At 49.5% G+C, this 17117-nt stretch overlaps 1 protein-coding gene across 4 annotated transcripts in view; it reads right to left on the bottom strand.

Moving 5' to 3' along the window:
- The window catches only part of LOC126545538 (beta-1,4-N-acetylgalactosaminyltransferase bre-4-like), a 75714-nt gene that overhangs the window by 54242 nt on the left and 4355 nt on the right, over positions 1-17117 (bottom strand). For all 4 annotated transcript variants that reach the window (XM_055062128.2, XM_050193456.3, XM_055062135.2 and 1 more), the window contains exon 2: positions 16105-16225. The gene's annotated coding sequence lies outside the window, so the exon portion shown is untranslated. The remainder of the gene's footprint in view (positions 1-16104; positions 16226-17117) is intronic.

Here is a 17117-nt window from a genome sequence, read left to right as displayed (position 1 = left end):
GTTTGTTCATAGCGGCAACGACTCTAGCTGTTACTACTAAATATCGCTAGCGAAGCATGCCCAGTTGAAAATAAATATTTATTTAATATCTGTTAATATTTTAGAGCTTTTGAAAGTTTTGTGAGCTTCTAGAGTTCGGCGGGCCATTGGCTTGATAATCAATCAAGTATCTTTCCCCATGTACCGGAGAAATTATCATTGTGAGAACGTCAACATTTAGTGCCCTTGCATCAGCCATGAATGCTTAATACATTCTTTTAAAACAGTCTGCGCCTGCCCTGCCGTGGTTGCTCAGTGGCTTTAGTGTTGGGCTGCTGAGCACGGTGGTCGCGGAATCGAGTCCCAGCAGAGAACCCCAGGTGGTCAAAATTAATCCGAAGTCCCTCACTACGGCGTGCCTCACAATCGGACCGTGCTCTTGGCACGTAAAGCCCATAATTTAATTCTTAGTTTAGCTTTGCCTTGATGGGCATTTTCTCGAACCTCTAAGGAACACTGCAATCTCGTACAGTAAACGTTTACCAGCGCACATGTAAGCGAGCCAAACATAATGCTCGCAGTTAAGTTTCGTTTTGGCACGTGACAGGATAATTCAACATTTTTAGACATAAGATCACCATAGTAATATTGTCCTTAAATATATCTAAACGCTCAGTATATGTCAGCAGTTTCCTTTTCCTGGTCCAATTATTTTGATTTTAGATTTCAATAGCAGTGCCATCGGCTGGGCTGGTTGGGAAAACTTCCCACGCAAAAGGTAGAATTTGTAAAAAGGAACATAGGTATCTGTTTTATCCACATTCCCACTGAGCAAAAGACGTGTTAAAGCCGTCTTGGACCAGCCAAAATCTACTAAAACCTCTACAAGTGTTCAAGACGGCTACAAACGTCTTTTTGTGTACGTGCAAAGGACGTCCTGTGAAAGATGCCTAAAAGATGTCTTGTTAAGCTGTTTTCAGCTGACATCTTGTTGAGTTGGCTAGAAATTGTTTTGTAAATAATCTAGAAGATATCTGTGCTAATCGTTATCCAGATATAAGTATAGAATAGACATTTCGGCACGCTTCTCTGCTTTACACGGTTGTTAGATATATAGCGCACAAAATGGTCAGACAGCCTGCGTTTAAATAACACATACATACACTGACTTCTGTCTGTCATTTTACCTTCCTGAAAGGTGCGCATCACCGTTAGCCGTACATGTGTCTTTGCGCTGTATTTCCAGTCGTGGCGTCTATACGTATTTCAAGAAGTAAAAACATGAAGCAAACGCAAAAAAGCAGCGCTAGGCTGAACTGAGCCTACTTAGCAGAGTGTGGGTGTAGGCCAGTTGGTTATTCAGAAATTTGGGAACTTACAGCAAGAAAACACGGGATTTGAAGGAAGGGACAACACTAAGCGGTACTGACACCTGATGATTTAATGAAACGAACGCCAAGCTTATATAGATCAGACACACGTGTGCACCCGAAAAGCAACATAAAAAAACAATAAATACACAGAGCGACCTTAAACAAGGGTGCGATACAAAAACTAAGATAAACGCTGACAGACTGAGGCACCGAACACGTGTGTATCACATAGAAATAAACAAAAGTTCCTTCTAAGAAACCGCAACTGACGGCGAGCTAACGCAATCACCATTCTTAAAGCGTCACATGGCCACTGCCTATACAAACTCTCTTTCCAGCTGGCCATTTTTTTCTGCCGATAATCACAGTCTTTGAAAACAAAGCAGAGCAAAAGGATAGAAAGTTGGGCGAGTTGGCACGGTAACATGATCTTGAACTGTAGCGCGAAGTGACAAAGGCAGAGACTAGAAGCAGACAGGACGAGCGCTAACTGTCAACTAAATCTTTTATTGAAACTATTGATACGTGTACTTATCTTTATCGGGTGACCACGTTTCGCCGCTTAACAAATGCAATCGCACAGCGCGGGACGCGCCTGCATGTATCCGACGTTTCTGGAAAGTTATCGATGCTTCTACCCGGCTGTCTGTTGTCGCCGAACCTTGTGTTATCTGATTTCATCGCGTAGCGCGAATGGTGTAGAACTTTGTGGAAAGCACGCGGGTCCAAACGATTAGTCTGGAACATTCGACGACTGCTCTATAAAAGCCGACGCGCTTGACCCGCTGAGCAGATTTTCGACGATCGCCGAGCGTGTTCGCCGCTATCGTTGCGCTATAAGTGTAGCCTGTTTTGTGGGCACAGGTTCGCCCAATAAAAGTTAGTTTTCTTGTTCACAGTATTGCTACTGTGTTCTTTCTTCAACGTCACCACCACGTGACATCTGGTGGAGGTGCTTGTGCGTTCATGTACCGAACGCCCCCGCAAAGCCGCGATCCAAGCCCGAAGCCCGAGGACAAAACCGACACCGCCCAAGACCAGCGTGCTAGCCGCAGACTGCAAGGCCTGCCCCCAGAGCACGGACTTCTACCTGAGGCGACAAAGAAGATCGTGGTCAAGACAACCTCAATGGCTGCCCCAGCGTCCCCCGTTATCCTACAACAACCCCGGGACCCACCGACCTTCCATGGAGCAGCGACTGAAGACCCGGAATCTTGGCTGGAGACCTACGAGCGAATCGCGACATTCAACAACTGGGACTCCGACGACAAGCTGCGGCATGTCTACTTCGCCTTAGAAGACGCCGCCAGAACGTGGTTTGAGAACAGGGAGTCGACCTTGACTACGTGGGACCTGTTCCGTAGCGGCTTCCTGTGCACCTTTACAAGTGTCGTGCGCAAGGAAAGGGCCGAAGCTATGCTGGACGCCCGAGTGCAGCTACCAAACGAGAACGTTGCCATCTTTACGGAAGAAATGACCCGTCTGTTCCGCCACGCCGACCCGGATATGGCCGAGGAAAAGAAAGTTCGCCTACTCATGCGTGGTGTGAAGGAGGAACTTTTCGCCGGGATGGTAAGAAGCCCACCGAAGACCGTCGAAGAGTTTCTTCGTGAGGCGACGAACATCGAGAAGACACTCGAAATGCGGAACCGGCAATTCAACCGCCGTACAAGCTCTACCCCCTACGCAGGAATTCAATCACTGGCCACGGACGATCTGCGCGAGACCATCAGGGCCATTGTGCGCGAAGAACTGCGCAAGGTCTTGCCTTCGTCGCAGCCTCAAGTGGCTTCGATCGCCGACATCGTAAAAGAAGAGGTGCACCGATCGCTTGGAGTTCCTGAGGTGCAACCAGAACCACCGCAGCCTCAGCCGCAAGCAATGAGCTACGCCGCCGTCGCCCGCCGTCAAGGTCCCTTTCCACTACCGCGCCAGGGCCCCGTAACGCCGCGATTCCGTCGACCACCACCGCCGCCGCCAGCACGCCCACCCGTCGCCCAGCGCAGCTACCCGAGGAAGACTGACGTTTGGCGCGCTCCTGACCACCGCCCGCTCTGCTACCACTGCGGAGAGGCAGGTCACGTCTACCGACGATGCCCATACCGGGAGATGGGACTCCGAGGGTTCGCCGTGAACGCGCCGCGACCACAGATTGGCGAACGACCTCGCGATATCGCCGACTACCTCGCCGCCACTCAGTGGAGCCCTCGACGACCGTCCCGTTCGCCGTCACCAGGCCGTTACCTGTCGCCGCAGCGCCGACCATACACTGGCCCAGCCCGGGGCCGGTCTGCGAGCCCATATCCGGAAAACTAAAAGCAGCAACCGATGGAGGTGCGGTTGCTGTTCGTCGAACTGACGAAGATCCTCCGCCGCCGACGAAGACGCCCAAGAAACCATCTCGACGACATAATAACGACACGCCGCCGTCCCGAGGAAGTCGGGAAGCCAAGACTGCACCGACGAAAGACGACTTCACGACGCGACGTACTAGCTTCAATTCAACACGACGCAGCCGTGATCCGACGCCAAGACCCAACTGCAACGCAAGACAAAGAACCACCAACCTCGACGTGCTTCTAGACTGCCACGCAGTCACCGCCTTAATCGACACAGGCGCCGATTTCTCAGTCATGAGTGGACACATCGCCGTCCAGTTGAAGAAGGTTAAGACTGCATGGGAAGGCCCTCAAATTCGGACCGCTGGAGGACACCTGATTACGCCGACAGGAATGTGCACGGCAAGAATTACCATTCACGACCGGACTTACCCTGTCACCTTCGTTATCCTCCAACAGTGTTCACGAGACGTCATTCTCGGTATGGACTTCCTGGACCAACACGGCGCAATCATCAACCTGAAGTCGAAGTCAATAACGCTGTCGGAAGATAAAGCGATACCGCCGGAGAGCCCTCGTAGTCACCACGCCTTGAATGTGCTCGAAGACCAAGTGAGCATCTCGCCCCGCTCCAGCATTGTTATTTCGGTCGGCACCGAAATACCCGCTGACGTAGAAGGCGTCATCGAAGGCGACCAACGTCTACTGCTAGACCGTGAAATTTGCGTCGCAAGAGGGATCGCTCGACTGCATGGAGGGAAAACTGAAGTGTTGCTGACAAACTTCAGCCAGGAGTTCAAGCACCTCAACAAGGGCACGACGATCGCGTACATCGAGGAAATTCTGGAAACAAGTAATGCGTTTGTCCTCTCGGATTCCGCCGCATCTACCCCGACGACCATGGTTCCCGAACCAGACTACGACATTAATCCAAGTCTCCCAGTGATTAAGCAACAGCAGCTCAGAAGTCTGCTCCGACGATACAAAAGCTGATTTTCGACGACATCGAGGATTCGACAAACACCAGTCGCCAAGCATCGCATAATCACCGAGGAGTACGCTCGACCACTCCGCCAAAGCCCTTACCGAGTTTCGACGCGAGAACGCGAAGCTATCAGAAAACAAGTCGAGGAAATGCTGCGCGACGACATCATCCAGCCATCGAAAAGCCCGTGGGCGTCTCCAGTTGTTTTAGTGAAGAAAAAGGACGGAACCCTACGTTTCTGCGTCGATTATCGTCGTCTGAACAAGATCACGAAGAAGGACGTATACCCCCTTCCACGGATAGACGACGCATTGGATCGGCTCTGCAACGCTAAGTACTTCTCCTCGATGGACCTCAAGTCTGGCTATTGGCAAATAGAAGTCGACGAAAGAGATCGCGAAAAGACCGCCTTCATCACCCCAGACGGCCTCTACGAGTTCAAGGTTATGCCATTTGGACTGTGCTCGGCGCCTGCAACGTTCCAGCGCGTGATGGACACGGTTTTAGCGGGATTGAAATGGCAGACCTGTCTCGTTTACTTGGATGACGTCGTTGTATTCGCCGGAAATTTCGACGATCACCTTAGGCGGCTTGCCACAGTACTAGAGGCCATCAAGTCATCAGGGCTCACTCTGAAGCCAGAAAAATGCCGCTTCGCTTACGACGAGTTTCTGTTCCTAGGCCACGTCATCAGTAAATCCGGAGTACGCCCCGACCCCCAGAAAACAGCTGCCATCGCAAAGTTCCCGCAGCCCACCGACAAGAAGGCAGTGCGTAGATTCCTTGGCATGTGTGCCTACTACAGGCGCTTTGTCAAGGACTTTTCACGCATCGCCGAGCCGTTGACACGTCTAACTAAATGTGATGTTGAGTTCAAGTGGGAAACGCCGCAGGCCGACGCATTTGAAGAACTCAAACGACGCATGCAGTCGCCGCCGGTACTTGCGCACTTCGACGAGTACGCCGACACAGAAATCCATACTGACGCCAGTAGCCTAGGCCTCGGTGCCGTTCTAGTCCAGAGGAGAAACGGAGTCGAACAGGTGATAGCTTACGCTAGCCGGTCGCTGTCAAAAGCGGAAGGCAACTATTCTACAACCGAAAAGGAATGCCTCGCCATCGTTTGGGCTACAGCTAAATTTCGCCCTTATCTTTATGGCAGGCCATTCAAAGTCGTCAGTGACCATCACGCGTTGTGTTGGCTAGCGAGTATAAAGGATCCTTCAGGACGACTGGCACGGTGGAGCCTCAGACTACAAGAATACGACATCACTGTAACCTACAAGTCAGGACGAAAACACTCCGATGCCGATTGCCTATCACGCGCCCCCATTGACCCGCCGCCGCAAGATGACGAAGATGACGCCTTCCTTGGCATGATAAGCGCGGAAGACTTCGCTGAACAGCAACGGGCAGACCCGGAGCTAAAAGGCCTGGTGGAATATTTGGAAGGGCACACCGACGTTGTCCCCAGGGCATTTAAGCGCGGATTATCTTCCTTCACGCTTCAAAACAATCTCCTCGTGAAGAAGAACTTTTCACCAGTCCGCGCCAACTACCTTCTTGTTGTCCCGTCAGGACTTCGTCCAGAAGTATTGCACGCCCTACATGACGATCCGACCGCTGGACACCTCGGTTTTTCCCGGACACTATCGAGGATACAAGAAAACTATTATTGGCCGCGCCTGACCACCGACGTCGCCCGTTATGTCAGAACATGCCGAGACTGTCAGCGACGCAAGACACCGCCGACAAGGCCAGCCGGATTACTACAGCCAATCGAGCCTCCTTCCCGACCATTCCAGCAGATCGGGATGGACTTGCTGGGACCCTTTCCGACGTCAACAACCGGAAATAAGTGGATCGTCGTGGCGACAGACTACCTCACCCGCTTCGCTGAAACTAAAGCACTGCCGAAAGGTAGCGCAGCCGAAGTGGCGAAATTCTTTGTCGAAAACATCCTGCTTCGACATGGCGCCCCAGAAGTCCTCATCACCGACAGAGGAACGGCCTTTACAGCGGAGCTCACCCAAGCCATTCTGAAATACAGTCAGACAAGGCACAGGAGAACCACGGCCTACCACCCGCAGACGAATGGTCTTACGGAGCGGCTGAATAAGACCCTCGCCGACATGCTAGCGATGTACGTCGACGTCGAACACAAGACCTGGGATGCCGTCCTGCCATACGTAACATTCGCTTACAACACGGCGGTGCAAGAAACAACACAGATCACGCCGTTTAAGCTGGTTTACGGCAGGAACCCGACGACGACGCTCGACGCCATGCTGCCCCACGTCACTGAAGAAGAGAATGTTGACGTTGCTAGCTATCTCCAGCGAGCCGAAGAAGCCCGACAGCTCGCCCGCCTACGGATCAAGAACCAACAGAGGACCGACAGCCGACACTACAACCTCCGACGACGCTTTGTTGAGTACCAGCCCGGCGACCGTGTTTGGGTTTGGACCCCGATACGCCGACGAGGACTCAGTGAGAAACTACTCCGACGCTATTTCGGACCCTACAAGGTCATCCGACGTATTGGCGCTCTGGACTATGAGGTCGTGCCAGACGGCATTTCGCATTCACAGCGGCGCCGCGCACGATCTGAAGTGGTCCACGTGGTGCGCCTTAAACCCTTTTACGGACGCTGACGAACTTCGTCATTTTGTTCTTTTCTTTGCTACGAGTGCTTTTGTTTATTACCTTCGTTTGTTTGCAGCATCGGGTCGATGCTTTTTAAGAGGGGGGTATTGATACGTGTACTTATCTTTATCGGGCGACCACGTTTCGCCGCTTAACAAATGCAATCGCACAGCGCGGGACGCGCCTGCATGTATCCGACGTTTCTGAAAAGTTATCGATGCTTCTACCCGGCTGTCTGTTGTCGCCGAACCTTGTGTTATCTGATTTCATCGCGTAGCGCGAATGGTGTAGAACTTTGTGGAAAGCACGCGGGTCCAAACGATTAGTCTGGAACATTCGACGACTGCTCTATAAAAGCCGACGCGCTTGACCCGCTGAGCAGATTTTCGACGATCGCCGAGCGTGTTCGCCGCTATCGTTGCGCTATAAGTGTAGCCTGTTTTGTGGGCACAGGTTCGCCCAATAAAAGTTAGTTTTCTTGTTCACAGTATTGCTACTGTGTTCTTTCTTCAACGTCACCACCACGTGACACTATCAACATATATATATATATATAGGTGATTGCAAATACCGCAGCAAATGAACACGACAAGGTCTAAAGACATCAGTTACACATATGAAGAGGTAGGGAAGCCAAAAAGCAAACAACAAAGAGACACCACGTTAGATTTAACACAGGTACTAAGATGACATTGAAATTCGCATTCTAACAGAGACAATGATGCGTGGCTAATGCAAGTTTCTCCTAATCTTTCAATGTGAAATACCTCGGTTATTTCCCGTGTGGTTTGGCATTTATGTCCCGAAAGAATTTCTGTGTCTTCAAACAATGGTTTACAACCGCAATTGAAACAATGCGGCGCTAGATGTGAAGCATTAGGGCTCCTAAGTGATTGTTTGTGTTCTTTCAGTCTGATACTAGTGCGCCTGCCACTGATGACTGATGTCTTTAGACCTTGTCATGTACATATGCTGCGTTATTTGCTGTCACCTATATATATGTTGATAGCTTCAATAAAAGACTTAGTTGAGAGTTAGCGCTCGTCCTATCTGCTTCTAGTCTCTGTCTGTGTCATTTCGCGCTACAATTCAAGAAAAACGAGAGCAGCCCAAGCAACTACGGCAATGAATAGCCATGTTCGACCCTCCAGCAGCCCCTAGGGAACGTTCATGCTCACACAAGCGAATGTTAACGTACCTCTCGGTTTGTCCAATGTAGTATCTGCCTCACTTTAGTGGGACCCGCCGTGGTTGCTCAGTGGCTATGGTGTTAGGCTGCTGAGCACGAGGTCGCGGGATCGAATCCCGGCCTCGGCGGCCGCATTTCGATGGGGGCGAAATGCGAAAACACCCGTGTACTTAGATTTAGGTGCACGTTAAAGAACCCCAGGTGGTCGAAATTTCCGGAGTCCTCCACTACGGCGTGCCTCATAATCAGAAAGTGGTTTTGGCACGTAAAACCCCATAATTTAATTTTTTTTTCACTTTAGTGGAAGTTTATATATGACACGTGTCATTCAAGGCACATACGAATTTGTGTGCTTGATTTCACAGGAGGCCCAAGCCCGTGCTTCCTCTTTCCACGATGCTGCACAACTTCGAAGCTATACAAGGTGCAGAAAGGAAAACATCAACCCCATATTTACCAGAAATCTTTTTCAAGATTATGGGAAACGTTATGTATGCAGACAAGTACTGTGAAATTCTTCCTACTAGACTGTTCGTTAGAAATTAAGGGATCTTTATCCTTTATCCGAAGCTTGAGAAGCTATGATTCGGCAACAAAAACCAAAAGGAAGCTCGGAATACTCGCCTTTTCCAGACGTCCAACTTGAAGTTCAAAACTAGAAAGGTATTTAAGGTGACATGATTTCGAAAGCGCTTCTCTAAAATATGACGAGTCTATACCCCGCTTTATAAGCTTTGGATGCGATGAATCGAAGGGCAGCAATGCTTCTTTGGACCTGTGCTCCAAGGCCCAGGAAGCGTAGTTGCTTGGGCTGCTCTCGTTTATTTTCAAATACTGAGCTTATCGGCAGAAAAAATGGCCAGCTGGAAAGAGAGATTGCAGAGGCAGTGGCCATGCGACGCTTTTAGGATGGTGATTGCGTTAGCTCGCCGCCAGTTGCGGTTTCGCAGAACGAACTTTTGTTTCTTTCCATGCGATACACACGTGTTCGGCGCCTCAGTCTGTCAGAGTTTATCTCAGTTTTTGTATGACACTCCTGTTTAAGGTCGCTCTGTGTTTTTATTAATTTTACGTTGCTTTCTGGGTGCCCACGTGTGTCTGATCTATATATGCTTGGCGTTGGTTTCATTAAATCATCAGTTGTCACTACTGCTTCATGTTGTCCCTTTCTTCAAGCCCCGTGTTTTCTTGCGGTAACTTCCCAAAATCATGCGCCCACATACAAGACATAACGCCTTTAACCACGTTAATTAAGAAAAGAGAAAACGTTAAAAATAAATCCGAGGGTATTACGTGCCATAACCACGCTCACATTATGAGGCAGGCCGTAGGTGGAGGCTCCAGATGAATTTTCCGTCCACCCGCCGTGGTTGCTCAGTGGCTATGGTGTTGGGCTGCTGAGCACGAGGTCACGGGGTCGAATCCCGGCCACGGCGGCCGCATTTCGATGGGGGCGAAATGCGAAAACACTCGCGTACTTAGATTTAGGTGCACGTTTAGGAACTCCAGGTGGTCCAAATTTCCGGAGTCCCCCAATACGGCGTGCCTCATAATTAGAAAGTGGTTTTGGCACGTAAAACCCCATAATTTTTTTATTTTTCCCTCTCTGGGGTTGTTAACGTGCTCCTGAATCCAAGTACGCGAACGTTCTTGCATAACGGTGCTATCGTACCTACCACCTCGAGCTCAGCAGCTCGATGCCGCAGCCACTAAGCTATCACGGCGGGTAACCGAAACCTTGCACCAACGCTGAGCAGCAGCCCAAATTGAGTGCGCGCGATAGTTTCGGATAGATGGACAGGTGAGTCTAATGATATATTTTCGTCGCAGAAGATCGCGTGCAGTTATGTGGGTTTCTACCTGGACCCCTGTCCAAGCAGGCTGTCACAATCGGCGCTTTTCTCACGGTGCTGGTCCCACCTCTACGGCAGCGCGTTACTTGCCAGTTTTTCGCTTCTACCTAAATCCGCACATTAAGTTGCATCACATTGCGCTGTCAGGTGTTCAGTAAAGTAGTAAAAAAATTACCGACGATTACGTTACTTCCTAATGCGAAATTTGAGCGCAGCAAATAAGCTGTTTCACCTTTTCGATAGATTGAGGCAAAGAAATCGAGCAACACATGTATGCGCTATCACAGAATTTTTTTGTTGCATTTGTTGCACCCTGACTGTTTGCGAGCCTTTGTTTGCGTTTGGCCTCGGCCTCGGCCGCGCGAACGGTAGAGTCTTCTCTGCGACGGCGATGAGCTTCTGCTTCAGCCTCGCTTACTGCTGGTTGCTCTCGACGGCGGCGATGAGCCTCCGCTTCGGCGGTGCGAACGGCAGGGTCTTCTCGGCGGCGGCGATGAGCTTCTGCTTCAGCCTCGCTTACTGCTGGTTGCTCTCGACGGCGGCGATGAGCCTCCGCTTCGGCGGCGCGAACTGCAGGGTCTTCTCGGCGGCGGCGATGAGCTTCTGCTTCAGCCTCGCTTACTGCTGGTTGCTCTCGACGGCGGCGTTGAGCCTCCACTTCGGCGGCGCGAACGGCAGGGTCTTCTCGGCGGCGGCGCTTAGCCTCTGCTTCGGCGACGCGTACTCCTGGATCATCTCGACGGCGGCGACGGTAAGCTTCTGCTTCGGCGGCACGCACCTCTGGATTCTGACGGCGACGGCGCTGGGCCTCTGCTCTGGCAGCTCGTTTAGCAGCAGCAGCAGCAGCAGCAGACGGAGGACTTCCATCGGTCGTCTCGCTCATGGCTCAGAAAGAACTGGCAGATAATTTCGCAGTGGCGAACGGCAGCGGAAATTTCGGCTCGGGCGGTGCACATACACAGATCCGCCGCCACCGATCTGGCTCTCTGATTGCCACCGCACAGGGCGAACGGCAGCGGCAATTTCGGCTCGGGCGGTGCACATATACAGATCCGCCGCCACCGATCTGGCTCTCTGATTGCCACCGCACAGGGGTTGCATTGGAGGAGGAGCGAAGAAAGGAATTAAGTTCGAGCCGGCAATTTGACAACCGGAGACTCGCAGGAAGAGGGGGGAGGGGGGCGGCGTGTACACCCAGCGGCAAACGATGGGGGCAGAAGCGCGCGCAGCAAGCGGACAACACGATAAAGGGAGGAGGGAAGAGATAGCAGCGACTGACTGATGCCGCTGACGCCGATAGTGAGTCAACCCCAGCTGCGGAGTTGGTTTCAGGGACAACGCCGCCGATGCCGACACAAACAATATGATACCCTCGCTTCCGCAGCGCTAAGAACCAGGTCTAGCCGTGGGAAGGTGGTCACGTATTCGTCGACGTGCCGGGGCCTACGTGAAATAACCGGCGCGTCGGCAACTGAAGAGCACCCTATCCGTCACACAAGAACAGGGGGGGGGGGGACCCTTTCCTCCTCTTTCTGCATGGCGGCGACGGTGTTCTATGCAGTCACGTTATCTTGACTCTCTAGCGGCGTCAGCGGCATCCAGCGGTATCAGTCGGTCGCTGCTAGCGCTGGGGGGATGAAAGGGGGGCGGAGCTGGTTACGAGGCCGACGACAACGCCGACGACGACGCGAAACCCAGGAACGGACGCCAAAGAGCTGCGCTCTAAAAACTGTAGTATAGCAAGCCGACTAATTTCCAATTACGCTTTTCACTATCGTATACTCCCAAGCCTTCAGACTGAATGGTTTATATTATCGCTCTTTAAAATGAAATACCTTTATGTATAGACTCCTCCTTATTGTCGCAACCCACCAGGCTCAGTTGGCGGCGAATAACGGACAGTTGAAGTTTGATTGCATAAAAGGCTGTTAAGAACTAAAAGGAAAGCAGCAGAGAGCCGTTATCGACTGCTAGCGGCAATCGCTGTTGGACTGTGCTCGAGAAAAAAGATGTGGAGCCACTTCGTCCTCCGTCGTGGTACGAGACCACAGTACCGAACTTGACTGACAACGACTTCAAAAAAAAATTTCAGGGTGACCCGGTTAACTTTTTCTTATATTGTTTGCAAGTATCAGTCACTGGCAAGGGCACACACCAACATGCGGAACGCCATCGCTCGACATAAACGTGTGGTAGTGGCGCTGTACAAGGTCGCGACGTCAACTGAAGAAAGGACAATCGCGAATCTTTTCGGCATAAATGCAGTGCCTGTGAACATTACACTTCATGAGTTCTACTTTGTTATCGCGGACAGTGTCGTATCAGAGTTTTTGAGGATGCCTGTAGTTGATACCGCACAGGAGCACATTCGACAATTCTCGTTGGCGTTAAAATTCCCGCAGGAATTCGGTGCACTTCACGAGTGCCGCATAAAGGTGTCACCTCCAAAGGAGCACACCCAGTATTATTACATATATAAGGGTTGGTATAGCATTATTATTTTCGCGCTAGTAGACCACAATTATACATAAACAAAATGCCACACTTCTTATGTTTTATTTTATTCTTTCATAGTTTTTTTAGCAATGCAGCGCTGCTTTCTGACAACATTATGAAATGATGCAGGTACTGAAATCCAGATTTTTCAGTGAAGTTTTTGATTGAAGGTTCTTTTCACAAATCTTGGCTCCCCGGGCCGAAACCATGACGCAAGAGTGTAGAACCGCTCGAGCTTGCCTAGAATAAGTGAAAGTGATCTTTTCATCAAGCCTAAAGCAGTGTTTGAAGTTGTTCAAGTTGGGGCCATAATACTGTGTGGCCAAGCCTTTCCTTTACTGACAAACTTGATGAAGCCGTACTCGCAGAGGCATACTAATGACCCAGCTGTACAAGTGTACAACCACACGTTGTTAAAGGCAATACGTGTCGTTGCGAAAGCTTTTGGGTGACTGAAGGCAAGGTTTCGAATCCTGAAAGGACTCGAGTGTGAATTTAACAACGCAGCTCGTATTGTGCGCTCGTGCTGTGTGCTGCGCAATATTTGTGAAGACACGCGTGACCTATGCGATATGCAGTGGAACGATGTTGAAGTGACCCGTCAGCTGTCCCAGTCATTCTGCGTAAGCAACGCTACCACTCCGTGAGGAGAAAGAGTGCGTTGTGCTATAGCAAAACATCTTTCTGTCAGGTCCTGACTACGTCACCGTATCGAGAGCCAGCTGGAAACCTAGGCGACTAATGTTGTGCATTGAGTGTAAATTCAAAGGCCATGACTCCGTTTAGTCGGTCTCCCTATATTACAGCTGAATTAACTTTGAAAGCTGGCATGCCGAGTGGGCGACTGATGCTGATGAGCCAGTGCGGCCGGCTACTGATGTACCAAATGACTGATTACGCCCCCATGGGAATCAAGTACCAATTCTAAATTTCACAAGTGCTGTATACTTGTATGCAGTTGACAATCTGGTAACTTACTAGCATTTTAGTGCAGCGCTGGTGGCATTATAACGGCAAACAATGCTTAGTTCTCTCTGGAATCGCACTGTTCAATACAGAGCACTGAATTTTACCATGTCTTATTGTTGGTTAATAATCCAAGAGTAGTGACTTGGATTTAAACAATTTTCTGCGTGGTGTGTGCCAATAACAGATTACAACAGAGTTCAGTACTGCAATGTCGGTTACCGTGTGTGGCTAATAGCGTTTATGGTTAAACCATAAACAAAGAAGGACAGAAGGACCGTTTTCAGTTAAACAAAGGACAGTTTTCAGTTAATAAAAATTAAAGCACTGCCAATCTCTTAAGCCATATGCACAAGCAGACACATGCTCTTAGAGCCACAGAAAACTTAATTCCTTGTGTGCACGAAGTATCTCAATGTGCACAAGTAGTAAACTTTGTGAGACAGCAAGCTTTTCAAAAACCAATTTATGGCAAATTGCCGTAATGATTTCCAAGAATAGGAACCAGGTTTCTTCGCAGGCCACTCGACTTCTCCTGCAACCGCAGTGCCTTCTTCGCGAGCCTTAGCTTCTTCTTCGCCATTTTATTGGACCGTTGACACAAAACTTCAATCAGCTGAGCCACTCTGTCAATAGCAGATGCGTGTGGCCGCTTTTTCGCGGGCATTGCTCTATGCGTCCTTTGTTCCGGAGTTGCTTGAGGGCTTACCGGCAAGCCTTCCCTATTAGAGTGTTTTAGCAGAACGTTTTTGACGGTCCGCTCCGCCCTCGCGTACCCGCTCACAGTTAGCGGAGCGGCGGACGAAGAATCAGGTTTAGCGGAGCGCCCGGCTGCGTCCGAAAGGCATGTGTTCGCCTGACGCGCCACCTTGCCGCAGAAGGTAAAACCGCTATGAACATAATACTCAAGTTGTAAGAATTGCCACAATAAAATAATATATTTGGAATTACTCAAATGACTGAAGGTATTTCACGCAATGCATTGCATTTTGATTTCTTATATATATATATAATCCTTACATTAACAAAGCCGTTACGCTGTGTTGTAGCCAAGGCAAGGTTTATTGCTATTTCAGTACACCTAAAACGTGGTCCGCATAAACAAACGTGCGCACATGGCAGGGTTCTGGAACAGGTTCATGGCCACAACCTCCCGAAGTAGGAGATCTTCGTGTCTCCTAAAGTGTACTCTAGGTTTGCGCTTTACAAATCCCGATTCAAACGAGCTCGTTGACGGGCCAGCAGCACGGGGGGCAGCCATTTTGCTTCGCTAGACCCGCTTGACCCACTCGCCGCGCTCCGCTGAGAAAGCGTTCTAGCGGAGAGGGGGCTCCCGTCCGCTCGCCCGCTCACGGCTGAACGGGTCGCGCATGCGCACTTGCGCTTCCACTAGCCCGCTGAGCGGAGCGGACCGTCAAAAACGTTCTGCTAAAACAGTCAATTATCTTGCGCAGCACCGCTATGGGTTGTTTCAGCCCGTGCTTCCTTCCAAGAGCCCAAGAGACTATCACTCTAGCCCCATCTTCGGCTTCTGTGACAATGTCCGGATCAACGGATAAGATAAAATGTCATACTTTGGAACACAGGGCCTCTTCAGTGAGCACCAATATATACCGAGCACTGCGTCATTCACTTGTTGCTCATTATGTCGCAGCTTATTAGCTCTTTACACTTAGAAACTGTTCCTTACTATGTGAGGCTATAACTTGCAGCTACGACTTGCGGCTCTTTGTTTTAGGAAAAGAAGCCCTAGTTCCGTTTGCACATTTTGAGCCCTTCACATTGGAATATTATGATTCAAATAAGCTTCTTGTTTTCTCTCAGGCATGACAAAGTTATTGAAGGATGGCTAACAATAACCTTACTAAACAGTGAATTATTCTTTTTTGAAAACTCGTTTCCCATGTCACTATAACAAAGACGCTTTTCTAATCATTTTTTTATTGCTAAGCGCGCTGCACTGTAGCTGTTGGTGATTTGTCTGGTATGACGCGTGTTAAAAATGTTATTTTTCTCTGGAATAAACATTACTTTGAAGTCGGAGCCTGCATGGTAGTCTTGTATTTCTTCAATCTCACCTGCGCTGTTACGCAAACCAACTTCTTGTCCTTGTTTTGCCTGAGCTGTATAGATGCATTCGTCAATATTATAATAAGTGCATGCATATGGAGAACACATTGCCTCAGATGACTAGTACGTATTTCTAAAGCATCATGCATTTACGATGATACATACGGATTATTCCAATGCTTCTTAGATCATATAATTGTTGTCTAACCTGCAAGCTCTCTTCTACGAGGCTGAGGTCATTTGCCGGCAAGGTTCCAAGAAACCTATGCAGGCGGCTTTAATGTGGCTATCTCACGGGTGCTGACCCAGTGGCCGTCTTGCCATTCTGTCTGAAAAAAAAAAGACGGATCAAGAAAGCACAGATGTGATACGCCAAACACAGCTCTGAATCTAAAGTTCTCGCAGATATTTTTTTAATACCCGGCATAACATTTGACGAGTTGACAGCTACAAAAAATGTGGTCTGTACATATTGCTTGCGAACAATGTTTTGTAACATTTCATTACTATTAATGCTGACCTTCCCTGCACTTTACATTTAAAGCTGAAGCTTTCAAACAGAGTGCATAACAATAGATCTACCCTTCACGTGTTTTACGTTACAAGGGTCAATAAGTGATAAAGTTGAGCGTCCAGAGCATTTCTCCACAACCTACCTTCCTGAAAAGTTCATCACAAAGTTTGATTCATAGGATGTTTGTGCGCGAGGCGATGAAAAATTAGTAGGGTGGAAACTTGGGCCGGTTGGGGTAGCATACTTCAAATTCTGGATTACCAGCGCTTTGGCGGGATACACAGAGAAGAATGAGAAGGACGGCGCACTGTGTGTATTGTTATTCTCTGTGTATCTAGTCTAAGCGCTGGTCTTCCTGAACTTGACTGCAAAATTTAAATGCTAGTTGTGTATACCTGGGGCGGTAATGTGGTACGGTTGTAATGACAGCACAACCTAATCAGCCCGGCAACCTAAAAGTAGACTGCCAGAATACTGTAGTATTTTGTACAATATACATTCGAAACATGCTTTGTCGATAACCCGACAATGTGACCACTGCGGCGTGTAGTCAGCATATCGCAAAGGCTACGATGCCTACCGTTGCACGAGGACTGTTGCGCCAAGGCGTACAGCACACACCAAAGTCTAGCGCGACAACATCCATTCACGTGCGAATTATTGCCTTACTTGCACTGTTGCCCCAAATGTTCTACCTTGTAGCGTAT

Source organism: Dermacentor andersoni, chromosome 3 (genome assembly GCF_023375885.2).
Source record: "Dermacentor andersoni chromosome 3, qqDerAnde1_hic_scaffold, whole genome shotgun sequence".
In the NCBI taxonomy this organism is placed as follows: Eukaryota; Metazoa; Arthropoda; class Arachnida; order Ixodida; family Ixodidae; genus Dermacentor; species Dermacentor andersoni.
Note: the sequence above shows the minus strand (reverse complement) of the source record. Positions and strands in the feature narration are given on the sequence as shown.